Here is a 21688-nt window from a genome sequence, read left to right as displayed (position 1 = left end):
ATTGATGCTTGGGGGGAGAATTGTATTGACATTTTGTTTTTCGTTGCGAACGATGCAATACGTAAGTGATAATGGATGTTTTATTGAGGTTTTCGGTTTATTTCATGATTACTTCCGGTGGTTTATATGGCAATTGTTATTGGGAATTATTCAGTGAATTGTGTATCCCTTATGGCAATCTATATGGTAGTAAACAATTCTCTGATACAATGCAAGAAGGGTGGGGGTTTCCTGTGCTACTGGTAGCCCTAACAAAAAATATTGTCACAGTAGCATTTAAATTTTTGCAGTTTGAGTATTTCGGCACGTTATACTCAAATGATAATATCAATGTCATCACGGGGACATGTCAAGAAACTGAACGGACTATGTAACGTTTCATTCGTGACATTCTATGACCTTCGTACTCCACCCTCCATACCTGAGCTACGGCGATCACTGTATCCATCCACTCATTTAGTAGAATAGTACGCCGATAGAAATTTGTAAATAATATAAGTTGCCGGGTGAAGCATAGCGATGTAATTTGTGCTCCAGGCCATCATGCCAAACTTTATCGAATGCCTTTTCGACATTGAGTATAGGTTTTAGAGACAAACTTGTTCTGGGACACCAACTTGTCCAAAGATGTTTAAGTACAAGATAGTCCGCTCTTCAATACCCCGTACATGTCATTGTCGAAATAATTTTATTGAATGCAGTGTCAACTGGTGGTGGAAAGTCGCACCATTGCAGCATAAATGATCAAGAAGACTCTGATTTTGAATTGTTTTCAAATTGTCACTGCTCCCTTTGAAACTCATTTGGGCAAGCATGTTGACAGCCGAAGCAGTGGAGAACTATATTTGACACGTCGCAAGCACACTATTGTTCACAAAGGCAAGTAGTCCCCCACCAGCCAGCAATGGCTGACGCCGCTGCTTGTGCTATGGCGCTCCGGTGTTTGTTCCATCTAAAGCGCTCTTGCGTTTAAGGTCCAGGTTCAAGAAGTGATCGAAGCCTGGAGCCTCTTTCAATAACTTCGTGTAGGTCAACTCCGCCGAGCATTCGTTCGGAGTCAGATGAAGGTTGCTGGCAGAGGCGCAGTCATGTTCTGAAGCATGGGTAGAACAAAATCAGCTTCAGTGGGCTCCGTGGAAAACGCTGTGTCCATAAGCCACTCCCCCCATCCTCCCACCTTTTTGCATTTCCTATTTTAGTCTATCAATGTACAATATACAGATTGCTTTCAATAATTAAAATTATTTTTATTAAACGTTAAACATAACAACAAATTTAACAAAAGTTAAACAACGCCAAACAGCAATGTTCGCTGCTCATTATTAATAAAATCCTTCATAACTTCATCTTCAGAAACTTGTAAAGCTAGAGCAGAGTGCAAATTAATAATCATACAATGGTCCGGTCTTTCTTAGGTCATTGTGGTTCTGCGTTCCGTTTTGATTAGCTTCATGGCTGAAAATGATCGTTTAGCGGTACATGACGTTATCGGAAACAGCAAAAGTAATTTGAAAACCTTTATCAATTCCCGAAACAATGCTTTTGTTTCAGGCTGTAGCGTTTTAATATAGCTCACAATTTCATCCAAAGTTTCAAATTTTACGCCTGATAGTTTAATAACTTTCAAGTTTGCTTCGAGGAGGTCGGCATTAATAGAATATGATTCACACATAGCTCTGAATTGTTCTTTGTCGAATTCATCCGGGTTTAGTAAAATATTCTCCATTGTCAAAAAGTGATCAATAGCGGCTTGATTGAACCTGCCGCCGATTTCATCAAGGGCCAATTTATAAGCCGATTGATACACATTTTTAAGGTAATCCTCGATGGTATCGAACGTTGATTCTGCCTTTTTGGACACTTTCGCAGTAAATTTCCTTTGTCTCGGCATAACAGGATCATCGATATCTAATTCCTTTATCTGCTTCATTGTTTATGCCAACATAGCTTCAAACAAACTTTCATCTTCGCCATGTCGTCGTGCCATTGTCTGCTTAATTACTTTGACAGATTCCATGGTTCCTCGAAGAGAAGCTGAAGGTTTTTGAAATTCCCGCGAAAGATCTTCAAGATATGAAAATAGTTCTTTACTTAACATCAGGCAGAATAATACTTCTCCTTTCGACAGATGTGTTAAAAGGCCACTCGCAGTTGCAGATACAGGATCGTGAGTGCCACGACGACAAATTCGTCTTACGTGCATCAAATTTGCAGGTCGGTCAGTTTGGTCTGACTGTTAGAAAGTTGGCCCCCACCGACATTTGAAAATGGACTGCCAGTTCACCAATATAGTCAGGCGCAGCATCTACTTCTAGCACAGCTTTTTGCGCTCTGAGTGTTGGATGGCACTACACTGGCATTATCTTCGTCAAGATCTATCGCGACGCTAACATCGATTCTGTCCACTGAATATCTAGTAATGGTTAAACTGCGCCCAAAATATATCCATCATTTGCTGTTTGTAGCTTCCCTGGTATTAAAACGAGCGTATGGCTGACTGAAAAGAAGAAACCAAATCCCAACTTGGCTTCCACCATCATTCGAAAGAAGGAATAATATTTTTTCTTTACTTGAACAGAGCAAATGCCAGAATTGAAAGAAGCGAACATATTTCTCTTACATTCCACCTGGCAAATGCATCATTTGGAAGCAGGGCCATCTTCCTTTGCCTTAAAACGAGTAAATACCAGATTTGAAAGAAGGCTCATATCCACTCTTGCATTCTGCAAAGCAAATGCATTATTTGTAAGAAGGGATCATATATTCCTTTGGCTTAGACCGAGCTAACGCCTGAATCTATAGAAGGAATCATTCATTCATTTATTTAGTCTACATCTAAACAGATAACACTGAATCAGGAATTTGACGCCACAATACACGGTTCGAGGCCGCATTTCTCCATCCTCGAATACGCCCCACGCTCGCCAAATCGTTCTGCACCTGGTCTGCCCATCTCGCTCGCTGCGCTCCACGTCGTCTCGTACCTGCCGGATCGGAAGTGAAAACCATCTTTGCAGGGTTGCTGTCTGGCATTCTTGCAACATTCCCTGCCATTCCCTACCCTTCCGGCTTTAGCTACCATCTGAATACTGGGTTCGCCGTAGAGCTGGGCGAACTCATGGTTCATTCTTCGCCGCCACACACCGTCTTCTTGCACACCGCCAAAGATGGTCCTATTCAGCCGGCTCTCGAATACTCCGAGTGCTTGCAAGTCCTCCTCGAGCATTTTCCATGTGCCATGTCCGTAGAGGACAACCGGTCTTATTAGCATCTTGTACATGACACATTTGGTGCGGTGGCGAATCTTTTTTGACCGCAGTTTCTTCTGGAGCCCGTAGTAGGCCCGACTTCTACAGATGATGCGCCTTCGTATTTCACGACTGACATTGAAGCCGTTAGCAAGGATCCGAGATAGACGAATTCCTCGACCACCTCGAAGGTATCCCCGTCCCGGGCCCTGTCGCGCTCTGTTCCGCCCACAAGCATGTACTTTGTCTTTAGGGGATTCACCACCAGTCCAGCTTTTGTTGCTTCACGTTTCAGGCAGGTGTACAGTTCTGCCACCTTTACAAATCTTCGACCGACAATGTCGATGTCATCCGCGAAGCAAATAAATTGACTGGATCTGTTGAAAATCGTACCCCGGGTGTTACACCCGGCTCTCCGCATGACACCTTCTAGCGCAATGTTGAACAACAGGCACGAAAGTCCATCACCTTGTCTTAGTCCCCGGCGCGATTCGAACGAACTGGAGTGTTCGCCCGAAATCTTCACACAGTTTTGCACACCATCCACCGTTGCTTTGAACAGTCTGGTAAGCTTCCCAGGGAAGCTGTTCTCGTCCATAATTTTCCATAGCTCTACGCGGTCTATACTGTCGTATGCCGCCTTGAAATCAACGAACAGATGGTGCAGTACAGTAAAGATCTGGTCCGTTGTCGAGCGGCCGTCAGCGAAGCCGGCTTGATAACTTCCCACGAACTCGTTCACTAATGGTGACAGACGACGGAAGATGATCTGGGATATCACTTTGTAGGCGGCATTAAGGATGGTGATCGCTCGAAAGTTCTCACACTCCAGTTTGTCGCCTTTCTTGTAGATGGGGCATTTAACCACTTCCTTCCACTCCTCCGGTAGCTGTTCGGTTTCCCAGATTCTGACTATCAGTTTGTGCAGGCAAATGGCCAGCTTTTCCGGGTCCATCTTGATAAGCTCAGCTCCGATACCATCCTTACCAGCTGCTTTATTGGCCTTTAGCTGTTGAATGGCATCCTTAACTTCCCTCAAGGTGGGGGCTGGTTGGCTTCCATCGTCCGCTGAACTGACGTAGTCATCTCCTCCGCTGCCTTGACTTTCACTGCCTGTACTCTCAGCGCCATTCAGATGTTCCTCGTAGTGCTGCTTCCACCTTTCGATCACCACACGTTCGTCCGTCAAGATGCTCCCATCCTTATCCCGGCACATTTCGGCTCGCGGCACGAAGCCTTCGCGGGATGCGTTGAGCTTCTGATAGAACTTGCGTGTATCTTGAGAACGGCACAGCTGTTCCATCTCCTCTCACTCCGCTTCTTCCAGGCGGCGTTTCTTCTCCTGAAAAAGACGGGTCTGCTGTATCCGCTTCCGTCTATAACGTTCCACGCCCTGCCGGGTACCTTGCTGCAGTTCGTCGAACCAATCGTTCCGTCGACTTCGACCCATATATCCGACGTTGTTCTCCGCTGCGTCGTTAATGGCTGCTTTAACTGTACTCCAGCAGTCCTCAAGAGGGGCCCCATCGAGCTCACCCTCTTCCGGCAACGCTGCCTCGAGATGCTGCGCGTATGCAGTGGCGACATCAGGTTGCTTCAGTCGCTCTAGGTCGTACCGCGGCGGTCGTCGGTACCGAACATTGTTGATGACGGATAGTTTTGGGCGCAGTTTAACCATCACCAGATAGTGGTCAGAGTCGATGTTAGCGCCACGATATGTCCTGACGTCGATAATGTCGGAGAAGTGCCGTCCATCTATCAGAACGTGGTCGATTTGTGATTCTGTCTGCAGTGGTGATCTCCAGGTGTACCGATACGGGAGGCTGTGTTGGAAGTAGGTGCTGCGAATGATCATATTCTTGGAGGCGGCGAAATCAATTACTCGTAGGCTGTTTTCGTTCGTCAGCCGATGAGCGCTGAACTTTCCAATAGTCGGTCTAAACTCCTCCTCTTGGCCAACCTGAGCGTTCAAATCTCCTATGATGATTTTGACGTCGTGGCTTCGGCAGCTGTCGTACTCACGTTCCAGCTGCGCGTAGAATGCTTCCTTATCATCATCAGTGCTTCCGGAGTGTGGGCTATGGACGTTGATTATGCTAAAGTTGAAGAACCGGCCTTTGATCCTCAACCTGCACATTCTCTCGTTGATCGGCCACCACCCGATCACGCGCCTTTGCATATCGCCCATCACTATGAAAGCTGTTCCCAGCTCGTGTGTGTTGCTGCAGCTCTGGTAGATGGTATGATTACCTCTAAACGTTCGCACCATTGATCCCTTCCAACAAACCTCCTGCAGCGCTACGATGCCGAATCCACGGTCCTTGAGCACATCGGCGAGTATGCGTGTGCTCCCGATAAAGTTGAGAGATTTGCAGTTCCACGAACCGAGTTTCCAATCGCTAGTCCCTTTTCGTCGCAGTGGTCTTCGCCGATGGTTCCGGTCCTTACCCTCTTGTTGATTGTTCGTTGCGTGAGTTTTTTTTTTGGCTGGCTTGCAGGGCCTGACACCAAACCCCCTAAATTTCCGGAGGACCATTCCTCCTTATTTCCGGTGGACCATGGTGCACAGTTTGATTTAGAGTCCCTCGCTGGCACTCGGACGATGATCAGCCGCCCCTAACATGGAGAACAGGCGCTGTTGTGAGCCGATCCTGACATGGAGAACAGACGCTCAATAAGATTTGCACCTCCGGAAGAGCAACCCCCCTTCCCTGTCAGCATACGACCATAGTTCCCACCGGGGTTGGTTACCCGATCTTCCCTAAGGTTGCTCGTATCCCGGCCAGCACCGCGGGGAGGTAGGGATAGGAATTGCTGGGTAAGAGGCTAAGGACCGCGAGATGGGGTCTATTTTATTCATTCAGGTACGCGAAGTACCAATGGTACGCTTTACCCAGCATTTGCCGTGCATCGTTCTGTTGTTTCGTGAATTAGTAACGCTGGAGAGTCGCACCCGAATTTTTACAACTACAAGGTAGTGATCCGAGTCGATGTAGGACCTTTTATCTATAACATCCGAGAAATGACTTCCGTCGACCAGCACGTGGTCTATCTGTGAGCAAGTGTCTCAACTCGGATGTTGCCAGGTGTGTTTGCGGTTATTCTCACGTACGAAGTGATCCATCCCTCTAGCAGCAGCAAAGGTTACAAGTCGCAGACCATTACCCGAGCAGCACAAGTCAGACAAAAGTGGTTGCAGTAACTTTACTGTGACTGAATCTGGTCACATATGAGTTGGAGTAACTTATGTGGAACATGTGTGCTGCCAGGCTGCGGAATGAAGGCTTTCCGTACCAATGACAGGGCGAAAGAAACTTTCTCTTCCGATCTGCGCATTTGCATCCCTAATGACAATATTAACATCGTGTGTTGGGTACTCTCCGTAGCAGGGCTGACAATAGTCATTCTCGTCGTATGAAGAAAGCGAAAAAAATTTAGTCTTCGTCATAACATTGCACGACGCAACACCTATTCGTTTTCTTCGCGCCGCATGCGTACCACGACGATATTCGCGCAGCCAAAAGTTATGACGATTTTCGTCGTCACTTCTTCACACAATTGATTGCACGTCATTATAGACGGACTGGTTAAAAACATAATAGCGTCTCAAATAAACAAATAGTAGGATATTTGGTAACATAAATGTATCGATAACATTCATAACGCTTTCATACGTTGCTTCAAATTCATTATTACAAAGAATTAGTAAAAATCTTCGCATGGCAGCTGCCGCTTGAAGAATAACGGTATGAAGTCTTCGTTCTTCGATGTCGTCAGGACGATTTGGTTACACGACGAAAGCTAACGTCGTGCGCGTCATTGACGATGTGTAGAGTAGCAATGAAGACAATGCAACTCGTCGCTACTGTGGCATTTCGTGCTATGACGATGACGATTGTCAGCCCTGCTCCGTAGGCCTTATCAAGGACCTCATAGAACTCATCCTTCACGTCATCAGGCTAATCGTTCGTTGGGGCATAGATGCTGATCAGGCTATAGTTGAAGAATTTGCCCTTCATTCTCAACACGCAAATGCGGTCGCTTATCGGCTTCCACCGGATAACACGCTTCATCACCATGAAGCCAACTCCTCGTTCTGCTCTGTCACCGCCGCTATAGTAGATGTGGTACTTGAATGAAGTGTCCGCGATAGAATCCACCGCCCGGAAATCACGTTCTCCAGTTCTGGGCCACCGTATTTCCTGGATTGCTGCCACACTCACGCCGACCTTCTGCAGCTCACGAGCCAGGAGCCCAACACGTGCGGGTTCATTCAAAGTTCTCACGTACCAAGATCCGACTTTCCAATCGTAGTCCTTTATTCGTTGCCGGGTCTGTTGCCGTTGAATCAATCCGTTTGCTCTACTTTTGCTTTCATGGTAATTGTAGAATCTTCAGTAGGCTACCTTACTAGGGTTGCGCTACCTACATCGCGTTGAAGGGGCTGCCTTCTCGATGCTGACACGATGCAACATGGTGTGCACAGTATAGTTTAGAGTCCCTCGCTGGCACTCGGACGATGATCAGCCGCCCCTAACATGGAGAACAGACGCTCGATCACATTAGTACCTCCGGAGAGGAGCTAATCCCCCTTCCCTGTCAGCATACGACCATAGTTCACACCGGGGATGGTTGCCCGATCTTCCCTAAGGTTGCTCGTATCTGGGCCAGCGCCACGAGGAGGTAGGAATAGGAGTTGCTGGGTAAGAGGCTAAGGACCGCGAAATGGGGTCTATTTTATTCCTTCAGGTACGCGAAGTACCAATGGTTCGCTTCACCCAGCATTTACCCAGGACGCGCACCATATTATGGGGGATGTAATAGGTCATCAGGCCGAAAATGCCGTTAGGTCGAAATGGTCGTATGTCAGAACGTGTTATATGACTAGAAACGTTATTTGCTCAACGGGAAATATGATTATAAATGTCCACCAGTTTGGGCAAATTACATTTTCGAACAAATGGCCTTTCTACAAAATGACATAATTGGCCAAAGGACCTTTTGGGCAAACGATATTTTCGGTCAAACGACCTATTCCGGTGAAATTAAATTTTCACAAATTATATTTTCAATCAGATAAGTTTCGGCCTAATGGTCTTTTCAGCCAAATGACATATTGAGCCAAATACCGTTTGGCCTTGTGGACAGTTTTTCGGTATGCAGTCTTTGAAATTAACCTGAATGATTTCTATTTAATCATCGCCGACGTTTCGGTGTTGGATAAACATCTTCTTCATGTAGTTTTAAACATGAACAAAATAAACATCAACTTATTACTACAGAACTCACTTGATTACTAAAATCGTGATTGAAAATCGTCGATCTGACGGTAATTTTCTAAGGTTAAAATATGCACTATAATGACACGTTGCGGAATTTGGGGCAAGTGTGCCACCTTAAGTACTTTGTTTTTAGTAACTTTTGAAAAACTCTTAGTTAAAACTCGGATATGGTTTCAATGCCAATTTTCACTAATGATTGGATCCTAGAAACAATAAATGCAAAAAAAAGCTATTTCTGAAGCGTTTTAAAAATGGTTTTAAATAACGAGTGGAAAAGTTAATATTTTAGCAGGTATGGCACTGGTACATGCTAGGGGTATCCAAAAGGAAGCATTTTCATACATTTTTAAGTTTACCGTTATTGGGTGTGACTTTGAAAAAAAAACGGATTTATTGTACGTACCAAATTTTCAATAAATATTTTTGACATAACTATTTTCGTTACATTACAAAAGTGTCATTCAAATATTGAGCAACGTAAAAAATGGTCGTTTGGGATCGTCCATAAATCATGTCACGCATAAGGAGCGAGGGGTAGGAAACGTGATGGTCAATACCACAGTTTTTTGAGCTCTCATACAAAAAGTGTGACATGGTGGAGAGGAGGGGTTTGAAACCCCGCGTAACATATGATAAGGGCGGATAAACTATTTGTATATGCCGGCTTTTGTGTGAATTATCACTTTCTGCGTGACATAATTAATGGACGTTCCCCGCGCCCTAGACCCAAGGCTGCACCTCAGAAAGTTTCAGATTGACAATTTCCTTCATTTTTCAACGTTCAGCGGTTGAATCTGTGAACCCTGGAAGTTTACGGTTCTGGTTTCTGCATGGAAAAATTGTCCACCTTTCAAATGGAGAACCATTATGTAGCGAATATCGTGTCATGAGATTCAAATATAATTAATGGTATTCTTGATTTCGTATTTTTATTTAAAAAAGCAAAACAAAACAAAAGCAACTTCAACGATAACAAAACAATCATTTCATGACTACAAAGTTCATACTAGTTTTAAAGAAAAGTCAAGCCACCTCCGGATCATTGCCGATTAGTGGATACACGATGGACATTCATCTTTGTAACATTCGTGAAACCAAGCATGGCATGCACCACACTTGTTCCACCCCTTACCATGCTCAGATAGAAGGAAATATTTGCCGCACAGATCACATAAGAAATCTTCAAGTGAGTCGTCATCAACTACACCTTTTCGCTTCGTATTGGGTTTCTGATATATAGCTGATAACAGCCACGTGGTTCCGACTTGCCTTTTCCAAAAACGCAATGTTTTTGGTATGTGAGCTGTGACCATCAAGTAGCAACAATACCGGGATCGATTCAGTTGGTCGAGTATGTTTTAGGAAGTGATCGAAATATTTGTCGAAGTCAAAACCCGTCATCCATCCACTTTTGTTGCAATGAAACAATGTTTCCGATGGGGCGCCCTTCTTCAAGCCTTCCGTCATTCGAGCTCTTGCAAAAAAATGCAACCGTGTTTTTATTCTTACCGTGTAAATTGATGTTTCGTCCACATTCAATATTCTGCTTGAGGGGAACTTTTGTGGGCTTCCTGTTTCCTCAAGGAGACCGATAAAATTGTCGATTGATTCCATGAAGGCGAGCTGCTAACATGGGTTCTGCGATCCTGAGAGAAAGTACCTGGTGCCTGGTTCCGAATCCATAAAACCAATCCCAACCGGCCGGTTTGATGTCTCGGTTGAACGGATGATTTATGTTGTTGCGCTCCGCTAGCTCAAACACAAGGCTGCGTACATCACGAGGGCCAATTCCGTAGCATCGTTTTTCAAGCTCCGAAATGTGGTTAACCTCCTGCCGCGCATTGAAAACAGGCTCGTAACGACCCAAACTCATCTCCAAGCTGGCGCTGGGAGTGTTCTCGTTGAGCTTCAGGTACTTGGCAAGTGTCTTCCTTGGAACTTTGTGTTCTTCAGCAGCTTGTTTCACCAAAGTACCTTTTTTGGTCGCGGACCGCACTGCCGTTTCCATTCTGGCTGCTGGCCAACTTTTTCGGGACGAAATTCGCTGGTACTTACGGATCATCCTGCTTCACTGTGAACACAACAACTGTGTTTACGTTTTTGACAGCTTCACTCTCGAGAAAAATAACGAACATAGTAGGTGGCACACTTGCCCCAACATTAACAAATTTCATAAATTAACTTTTCTTTCTATTATAAAATTGCACGCAATTTTGATGCTCATTATAAAATTGATCATAAAAAAGTGGAGATTTGACAATTCTATACAAAATTCCGTACACTATGTTTGGTAATACGATCGAATCTAGCTGTGTACCGGCTGGGTCGTTATAGATATTCTACTGAATAAATGCCGGGTGGCTCACTTGCCCCAATCTCCGCTACTATAGAATAAATTGTAAAGATTAGCAAAAACAATGAGAAGGAGGGCACTTAAGGTTCAACATTGGGTATTTTTTAGAAAAAAAAACTTGGGGTTGTATACAAGACACGAACGCTCGACACAAACTACTTAAAACCAAAAAAAAGTAAACTGAACAAATCATTCCGCTCTATATAGAAGAGGTTCCATCCATCCCACCGACACTACTACCTAGTTATAGCTAAGGGTATGCGATAACACACTTTTTCCTAACGAAACGAAACGAAACGAAATTTAAAATGTCTATGTTGATTCGAAGCGAAACGAAACGAAATATAGATTTACTTTCGAGTCTTCGAAACGATACGAAATCAGGGTCCATTTAATTCGAAATTTTTCGAAACGAATTATTTATTTATTTATTCAGACTAAGGCCGAAGTGGCCTGTGCGGTATATAAGAGTCTCCTCCATTCGGCTCGGTCCATGGCTACACGTCGCCAACCACGCAGTCTACGGAGGGTCCGCAAGTCATCTTCCACCTGATCGATCCACCTTGCCCGCTGCGCACCTCGCCTTCTTGTGCCCGTCGGATCGTTGTCGAGAACCATTTTCACCGGGTTACTGTCCGACATTCTGGCTACGTGCCCGGCCCATCGCAGTCGTCCGATTTTCGCGGTGTGAACGATGGATGGTTCTCCCAACAGCTGATGCAATTCGTGGTTCATTCGCCTCCTCCACGTACCGTCCGCCATCTGCACCCCACCATAGATGGTACGCAGCACTTTCCTTTCGAAAACTCCAAGTGCGCGTTGGTCCTCCACGAGCATCGTCCAGGTCTCGTGTCCGTAGAGGACTACCGGTCTAATGAGCGTTTTGTAGATTGTCAGTTTGGTACGGCGGCGAACTCTATTCGATCGGAGCGTCTTGCGGAGTCCAAAGTACGTACGATTTCCAGCCACTATGCGTCTCCGAATTTCTCTGCTGGTGTCATTTTCGGCAGTCACCAGTGAGCCCAAGTACACAAATTCTTCTACCACCTCGATTTCGTCACCACCGATGCAAATTCGCGGTGGGTGGCTCACATTGTCTTCTCTTGAACCTCTTCCTATCATGTACTTCGTCTTCGACGTGTTGATGACTAGTCCGATCCGCTTGGCTTCCCTCTTCAGTCTGATGTAGGCTTCCTCCATCTTCTCAAAGTTACGTGCCATAATATCTATGTCGTCGGCGAAACCAAATAGCTGGACGGACTTATTGAAAATTGTACCACTCGTGTTAATCCCTGCTCTTCGTATTACCCCTTCCAAAGCGATGTTGAATAGCAAACACGAAAGACCATCACCTCGCCGTAACCCTCTGCGGGTTTCGAAGGGACTCGAGAATGCCCCTGAAACTCGAACTACGCACATCACCCGATCCATCGTCGCCTTGATCAACCGTATCAGTTTATCCGGAAAACCGTGTTCGTGCATTAGCTGCCATAGCTGGTCCCGATCGATTGTATCATATGCGGCTTTGAAGTCGATGAATAGATGATGTGTGGGCACGTTGTATTCGCGGCATTTCTGCAGTACTTGGCGAATGGCGAACACCTGGTCCGTGGTGGAGCGTTCGCCCATAAAACCCGCCTGGTACTGCCCCACGAACTCCCTTGCAGTTGGTGCTAGTCGACGGCATAAAATTTGGGAGAGTACCTTGTAGGCGGCGTTCAGCAATGTGATTGCGCGGTAGTTGCTACAATCCAGCTTATCGCCCTTTTGTAGATGGGACACGACACCTTCCATCCACTCCTGCGGCAAAACTTCCTCCTCCCAAATCTTGGTAATAACCCAGTGCAGCGCTCTAGCCAGTGCCTCACCACCGTGTTTAAATAGCTCTCCTGGTAGTTGATCAACCCCAGGGCTTTGTTGTTCTTCAACCGGCCAATCTCCTCCTGGATTTCCTGGAGATCCGGAGCCGGGAAGATTATGTCCTGCGCGCGTTCTCCCAGGTCCATCACCATACCGCCATCTTCGTCTGCCACATCGCCATTCAGGTGTTCTTCGTAGTGCTGCCGCCACCTTTGGATCACCTCACGCTCGTTCGTAAGAAGGTTCCCGTTTATGTCCTTACACATATCAGGCTGTGGCACGTGGCCCTTACGTGAACGGTTTAACTTCTCATAGAACTTTCGTGTGTTATTAGCGCGTTACAGTTGCTCCGTTTCTTCACGGTCTCGATCTTCCTGCTGGCGCTTTTTCCTCCGGAAAATCGAGTTTTGTCTGTTCCGCGCCTGTTTATATCGTGCCTCGTTCGCCCTCGTGCGGTGTTGCAGCAATCTCGCCCATGCTGCATTCTTCTCTTCCACTAACTGCTCACATTCGCCGTCATACCAGTCGTTTCTCTGATCCGGGGCCACCGTGCCAAGTGCAGCGGTTGCGGTGCTACCAATGGCGGATCGAATATCTGTCCAGCCATCTTCAAGAGACGCTGCGCCTAGCTGCTCTTCCGTTGGGAGTGCCACTTCCAGCTGCTGCGCGTATTCTTGGGCTAGTCTACCGTCTCGTAGCCGCCCGATATTAAGCCGCGGCGTCCGACTTCGACGCGTGTTGTACACCGTCGAGAGTTTTGAGCGCAGGCATACTGCAACGAGGTAGTGGTCGGATTCAATATTCGCACTGCGGTAAGTGCGGACGTTCGTGATGTCGGAGAAGAATTTACCGTCGATTAGAACGTGGTCGATTTGGTTTTCCGTTTCTTGGTTAGGTGATTTCCATGTGGCCTTGTGGATATTTTTGCGGGGAAAGAAGGTGCTTCGGACTACCATTCCGCGGGAGGCTGCGAAGTTTATGTATCGTTGGCCGTTGTCATTCGATACGGTGTGCAGACTATCCGGTCCGATGACCGGTCTATACATTTCCTCCTACCTGTGCGTTCATGTCACCGATGACGATTTTAACGTCCCGCAGTGGGCATCCATCGTATGTCTGCTCCAGCTGTGCGTAGAACGCTTCTTTCTCGTCGTCGGGTCTCCCTTCGTGTGGGCAGTGCACGTTGATGATGCTATAGTTGAAGAAACGGCCTTTAATCCTCAGCTTGCACATCCTTGCGTTGATTGGCTGCCACCCAATCACGCGTTGGCGCATCTTACCCAGCACTATGAAGCCGGTTCCCAGCTCGTTGGTGGTGCCACAGCTTTGGTAGAAGGTAGCCGCTCGATGCCCGCTTTTCCACACTTTCTGTCCTGTCCAGCAAATCTCCTGCAGTGCCACGACGTCGAAGTTGCGGGGATGTAATTCATCGTAGATCATCCTGTCGCAACCTGCGAAACCTAGCGACTTGCAATTCCATGTTCCAAGCTTCCAATCGTGATCCTGTATTCGTCGCCTAGGTCTTTGCCGATTATATCGAGTCGCATTATCTCTTATATTGTTCGTAATGATTGGTTTTCTAGGCGGCTTATTGGGCCTGCGCAAACCTCCTGTCTCGTCGGAGGGCCGTCGTGTCAGGGCTGTTTAGCGTCCCACCTAACACCAGGACTTGGGCTTGTGCGCTTTGAGCGGCACACGGTCGCTTTGGTGGGGCCTACTTGCGGATACATGCAGCTTTTTATAGAGGTTTAACAGGGCCCACTGTCAAACCCCACCACATCCTAGGCAAGCCCCACAACTCGCAGATGGCCTGGGGAGGGATCGTCAAGCCCTTGGATATAGTCCCTGCTGCCCCCCCCCCCCCCGAAACGAAACGAAATTTAATTTTTTTCCGCGGAATTTTTATTAAATTAGTTTTATATTATGTACGGAATTTCGTTAAAAACCTAATTTCACCTGAATTTTCTTTAATTTTTTGTGATTTTTTTTCATAGGGTTAACTCATAGTTTCATTGACGCTAAAGGTCGTAATCGAGTAAAAACCAACAGTGTAAAAAAAGAACTGGGTAAATCTACTCTGGATAAAAAAAAAGTTATACACTTGCTTCGGAGTTTCCAATTCATGACCAATAATGATGTGCTTACAGTCAATTCATCCCTTAGAGCCTTCTCAACTCTTAAGCGGTGCTTGCCCATGTTCTTAAACCTGGTTTGAGGCCGAAGTGGAGGTGAATAAATCGGTTATTAATAAGAGGCGCTGAAAAATGACTTCAAAAGGGCCCTTGGAATCCACGACACGACTTTGCATCTTTGACAAAGTTATACTGATTAATAGCTGTTTACGTTAACACAAATAGGATAGAATAGTTAAAGATACTTTTTGTTTTCTGTTAGATATTTCTAACAAAACACTGAAGACGTTTTATAGAAGGAAACTAAATACGTATTTGTCGACTCCCCAGTCAACACAAGATCGTATATGATGTCACATAAGATGCTAAAGTGGAGGCCATATAGGTAATAGAAAAAAAATATATAGACTTAATCATTTATTTGTTTATTTGTTTATATGATACATCAACAGGCTGTATTGGCCCCAATGATGCTTACTTATAATTAATTACAAAATGCGAAATTACTTTCCATGGTCAAGTATCATTATCAACTATTCCTAAAAAAAGAACTGAACCTTTCGCGAATTTGTTAACGGGACAAGTTAAAATCAAAAAGAGATGCAACTCTGTTGAATAGTCTTTGAAGACCGCCGAAGGGCAGTCGAGTCGTCCTTGTAGTAGATCTGCTATCAGTAATGCCCTGGTTGTGCTTCGGCGGGCGGAAAGGGGTTCCAGATCAATCAAACGGCAACGGCTTTCATAGCTTGGAAGAAGGAAGGGGTTTTGCCACGGTAATCTGCGCAATGCGAATCTCAGAAAACGACGCTGGACGGATTCAATTCTTTCGGCGTCATTATTATAGTTTGGAGACCAGACGACCGAGCAGTACTCCAGAACAGAACGAGTCAGGCAACAGTACAACGACTTTAGACAGTAAATGTCCGTGAATTCTCTGGCAATCCTGAAGATGGAACCTAAAACCTTTGATGCTTTGCTGACAACGTAGGAAACATGCTGCTTAAAGGTGAGTTTTGAGTCTAGAATAACTCCCAGATCCTTAACTTGATTGACTCGTTCAAGTTCTGTGTCATACAAGATATACTTGTGAATTATTGTTTCCCTTTTCCGCGAGAAAGAGATTACCGAACATTTAGATGGGTTAACATCCATTCGGTTAAGCACGCACCAACTTGCAAAGGCATCCAGTTGGCGTTGGAGAGAGTGACTGTCTTCAATGGAACAAATTCGGAGATACAGTTTGAGGTCGTCTGCATAGCAGAGCCGTGGTCCTTTGATTGTTAGAATGGCGTCGTTGAAATGGATCAGAAATATCAGTGGTCCCAGGTGACTACTCTGAGGAATGCCTGAGGTAGCGGCAAAAAGGTTCGACTGATGATCTCCGATAACCACGGTAAGGCAGCGACCGGTTAAATACGACTGGAACCATCGCAAGAGAGAACCATTGATTCCGAGCCGATCCAGTTTAGCAATAGCTATGCGGTGATTCAATTTGTCAAAGGCTGCTGTTAGGTCGGTATAGATAACGTCCGTTTGACTGCGATCCACCATGCTGCTATTGATGTAGGAGGTAAGGCACAAAAGATTTGTAGCCGTGGAACGTCCGGGCATAAATCCATGTTGGTCGTATGCTTCACTATTTTGGGAACATGTCTGTCAACGATATATGACAGTACATGAGAGAACGTTTCAGCTGCTCGGTCGACGTCGTCATTGTCCAGAATATTACCCCAGTCTAAACTAGATATGAGATTTGAAATACTGCGATGATTAGCTTTTCTGAAGTCATAGAAGAATACAGCGGAGGAGGTATCGACATAGTTTTCTAACTTTCGGTGTAGAGAAACCAGCAGAGGAGGATGGTGGTTAACTAGTTTTACCACCAGTGGTGAAGGAGCCTCGCATATGAACGGCGCGACATCTTGAACGCTGACAAAACATAGGTCTAAGCTACGTCCATTCTGGTTAGTTACGTGATTTATTTGCGAGAGCGAGGCAGAGCTGGAATTGTCTAGAAGGTACGAGGTGTTCTAATGAATGGCAGAGTGGCGCACATCCGGAAAGAGAAATCCATTGGAAGAATTCACCCAAGAAATTCCTGGGAGGTTGAAATCGCCGATCACAATCATTTCATCGGAGGCTTCCGCTTTTTACAGAATAGTGGAAATAGATTGACAATGAGTTTCAATAACGCTACGTTCGCGAATTTTGTCGGGTGGAATATATACCGCGCAGAGGAACAATGTATGATCTCCGAATTCGATTAAAGCCCACAACTGTTCCAAGCAGTTCCATTCCTGATGCTCGATTGAGTTGGAGTGAAGTTTTATGACCAGCAACTAATACGCCGCCTCCTGTAGCTTTTTTGACTATTATCCGCAGACCGGTCACATCGGAAAACCTCATAATCGTTGCCAAATATCTGGCTGGAGAGCGTGCGTGAGTCCAACCATGTTTCAGTGAGAATGATGATGTCGTAAGAAAGGTCAGAAACTGTTAACATAAAGTGTTGAAGATAGTTTTATGTTTTAGTTCAGCGGCGCAGCCAAAATCTTTGAAAATATAAAGTATGGTTTAAGTTTAAATTTGTTTCGAAATTCCGCGGAATTCCGTTAAATTTCGTGAGCAGCTGGTTTTTTGTTGCGAAATTTTTGTAATTTTACGAAACGAAACGAAATGAATAAATCAGATTTCGCCATGCTCAAATTCCGCGAAATTCCGCGGAATTTCGTTTCGAACCACCTGAAACGAAATTTTTCGAAATACCGCATATGCTTAGTTATAGCAGCCCCTCCCACTCTGCGAGGGAGTAGGGACTCCATTGTCTAGCAGTTGGACCACCCCATTCATACACCCCAGTTCAATAATTGATAATACCCTAAAAGTAGGCAATTACCAAGGATTGGAATACGCTGTATTGGGGATGCATGATACATGAAAGGATGAACATTTTCAATAGTTTAGCGTTGATAATCAAAAGTTTCAACACTACTGGCAAATTGGTGGAGAATTTGCGAATCGATTGATATATAAATCTTCAAAATCCATCGAAAGATGAAGGACCAATTAATGTTACAAATCTTACATGATTTCGTGACGGTCCTCATTTTGGAAATTTTCATTTTACACCTTGTATTCGAGTCTTCCCCTTAGACGTAGTTTACGTGAAAACCGAGGGGATTATACATCAGTATGCTAAATAAACAAGACGGTTTTTCTATGGCACAGGTCACAATTCGATATATTGTATACAATCGGTTTGTTGTACAACACTACAAAAGATCCGATACCAGATTTCCAGAAAAGCAACGTAGTTATACACAATCCGATGCAAGTATTGTGAAAGTTATGTCGGGATGGCAACAAGTAGTCTCCGAGATAGAATGAGCGGTCACCAAACTCACATCAACACGCTGGATCGCCAATTTCAAATTCGGATCGGCGTGTAAAATGTTGGAACAGTGGCGAAACAAATGCCAAACAGCAACGCGCCAATACAAAAAAAAATCGGCGGTGGTGGCGTGCCAAAAACCTGTCGGCGGAAGCAGCGTGCGCGGGAGCGGTACATGCAACATTTTTAGCGTGAGGTGATGGACCGTACCGGACCAGAAAATTTTACTTACCAGCACTCACAGCAAGTATAAAGAGAAGTGTGCTGATTGTCGGCATTCACCAATGGAATAGATTACCTAATCAGTAATATTGATACTTCCCACAGTTGCAACATTCAGGCAAGCACTGAATTCACTTGCCTAGGGTAAATTATTTGTAGATATCACAAATGATTGTGATTTGATTATTTTCCCCTGTAATTGTATAATCCTAGATGTCTGAGAAACTTTGCCTTACCGATGTAAATATGGTATACAATCAATGGGTTGATGTATAATTAATATAATATAAATTTCAAATAACAAATTACTAATTCTGTCCGTATAAAGGTTCCCTTGAACACACCCAATGCAACTGTTGATGTCGCTGCATATAATGTTCCGTTTACGCTTCCATACCAACAGCGACAGAGTTACAACCGCCCAGCGATGGCGACAGCCCCGTCGTAAGTATTTGGGGCAACTATTAATTAAGCGCGATGCAAGCCCCCTGGGGGGCTTACGCATACAGCTTCGATGATTAAGAATTGAGTATGATTCTATCAACACTGGCTACGAGCGTGACAGAAAACATTTGCCGACTCATAGGCACGCCAAATAAAATTAAATCATCTCCGTGCATTTGATCCGCGACCCTACAACTCAAATCATCTGAATCTAATTAACTTGGATGTTTCGTGAAGCAATGGAAAAACTATTGATTACTACGCTTCAACGCTCTTTGTATTGTAGCATAAAGAAACAGTTTTCAGGATGCGTCCTGCCGATATACTTTTTAACCGAACTGCTTATACAGAATAAGATCCCATTACAGAAAACACTGACTGGCCGTAATGGAAATCAATACCCTCAAATGAAATGCTTTCCAAAAGACTTTATTTCCTTGTTTACTAGGTTATCGTTTCCAAGAAAAGAAAATCCCCGTTCCATGCGACGACGCACCACCTACTGACTGTAAGCAACGGCTATGACGAAGGCGGTGTTGACACCGACTCCACCCGAACAACATCGCCGCTGCTCCATCGAGAACAAAAGTTTAATTGCATTCAGTCTGGGTCTTTGGTTCAGCTGCCGGCATAGCCGTCGTCGTCTATGGATGCTGTGGTCCAATGTGTTTTTTATACTCGGGGTTTTGTTTTTCTCCCGCTGCATCTCGGAAAAACAGTATTGAATTGCAAACAACATACCTACAAGTTGGACGACAAGTTGCTGGGAGGGTGGGGGCGAAGAAATCGAAGCTGTTTACGGACAAAGAAAGCTTTCAATGGAAGGTTCCAGTGCCGAGTGTCTGGAGCTGCATTCCGAGAAAAAAAATCTGCGCCCGATCGAGTGTCGCACTGAATAAGCTATTGATTGAATTTGTTGTCGCAGTTTTTGCGTCGTCGTTCGAAATGGCCCGTCTATTACTTGAAATGGATCTCCGTCCAAACCAGAACTGAGGATTGCAATCAGTGCAAACCGCAAAATCAACGTTCACTTAATTTCAGTCTAAATAAATGCATTGCTCAACCAAAAGCTCGTATCCATCCTTTTGAATGAGCCATTCATAGTGCCCACGTAATCCACCGACAAGACCCAGCCAGCCAGCCAGGACACAACCTTTAACGACACCCGGCGTCATTGTCGTCATTCGGGCCCTCCAACCTCACGGCGACACAACAAAGTGTTTTACAATTTCGTTCGCCCGCCCTCGAGGCACTATCATCGTTACTCTATTGCTGCACTTTCTATATGGAGCCCACTTTCCGTTACTGTGCAACCGTTGTTCCCCATCCATCGGAATCGACTCAAAGGATCACTTCATCCCGAGCCATCCTCTTGGATTTGTGTGTTGTGTGGAGACAGCATCCACATTCATTGATGATACCATTTCCGTCCCAACCGGGCCAACCCCCCTGGCCGCCGACCACCGACTTCGATTCGTTTTATCTGTGTTTTTAGTGCCATTTGAAGAACGGTCCATCCTGTGTCGAAGCATGTCTGCCATGCCCGTGTGTTAAGAGACAGCAGCGCAGCGCCAGTTCCACTGGATAGGAACCCACCCATGCCAGGGATTGAATGGCATGTTCGGTTTGATAACCTTGTGTCTTGCGTTCTGGTGTTCGTCGTCGCCGACGACGCCGCCGTAGGTCGTTGAGTTCTCTATTAAGTATCGAAAAACGAGTTTTTCGATTGGGGCGAGGAAGAAGACATAACCTCACTTTTCCGCCCAACACTTTTGATGGGAATTTCCGCTTGAGACGGTCGTTGTTGGATTCAACACGGTTAAGTACATGTGCCACCACAGCTGTATCTGTATACGGTGATGATGGCATGGCCAGCGGGCGCAACATTGTGTGTCTCTGCCTCTGTCACGGTTTCAAACGGGGGTTACTTATTTTTTTTCGGTGATACAAGCTTTGAATGGGATTTCCGGACCGTTGTCTTTCGGGGCGTTATATTTAACGACAGGCTTCAGGATGCATTTCCGCGGATGGGCGCTTTGGTGAATAGAATAAAGTTTAGGAGTATGGTCTGACTTTGTCTGTTTGAATTAAAATGCTTGTAACAAAACAATATTTAGCATTTTTTTCGAAACTACTACACGATGCAAACTGTTTTTCCTGATTTTTCAGTGTCGATGTGCGCTCGCATTATTTCTTTCGCCATTTACAGTTTCGTGTACAGTCTTGTTTCGTGTAAGAATTTTAGCAGTCTTTTAGTGTTTTTCTCGCTGTAACTCAGTGCATCTCTCAGACTTGTTGTACTGATTCTGTTGCCTTCCTCCTACGAACTGTCGACACTGAAGGATCAGGTGCCGTACGTCAACTGTGACTCCGCAGTATTCGCATGTGGGTGGAGCATCCTTCTTTAACAAAAACGTATAAGTCAGCCTCGTGTGGCCAATTCTTAGACGTGTTAGTACACGATGATCAGCGGCGTTGTCCATCCATCTGTGTGTGTCACCCTTCACTTCTCGCAGTTTCGCTTCTGTTGAATTGTACCACAGATGATCCCATTGGTGTCGTATTTACTGTCTGACCATCCGCCGCGCATCATCTGCAGGGATGGGTATAAGAATGCTTGGTTGTCCCCTAGCCTCGTTTGCCAGTGTTGCCGTTGATACCGGCGTGTCCCAGGATCCAGAAAAACCGGACGTTCAATTTCCTGGATTTAAGGGTGTTTCGACGCTCCTGATTCTAATGCCAGTAAGCAGCTTGCC

The 21688-nt window shown here is 45.3% G+C and overlaps 1 protein-coding gene across 1 annotated transcript in view; it reads left to right on the top strand.

The window, feature by feature from the left end:
* The window catches only part of LOC134222887 (uncharacterized), a 636084-nt gene that overhangs the window by 709 nt on the left and 613687 nt on the right, over positions 1–21688 (top strand). The gene's annotated exons all lie outside the window — the stretch shown is intronic.

Source organism: Armigeres subalbatus, chromosome 1 (assembly GCF_024139115.2).
Source record: "Armigeres subalbatus isolate Guangzhou_Male chromosome 1, GZ_Asu_2, whole genome shotgun sequence".
Taxonomy (NCBI): domain Eukaryota; kingdom Metazoa; phylum Arthropoda; class Insecta; order Diptera; family Culicidae; genus Armigeres; species Armigeres subalbatus.
This window is presented reverse-complemented; position numbering and strand designations above follow the sequence as displayed.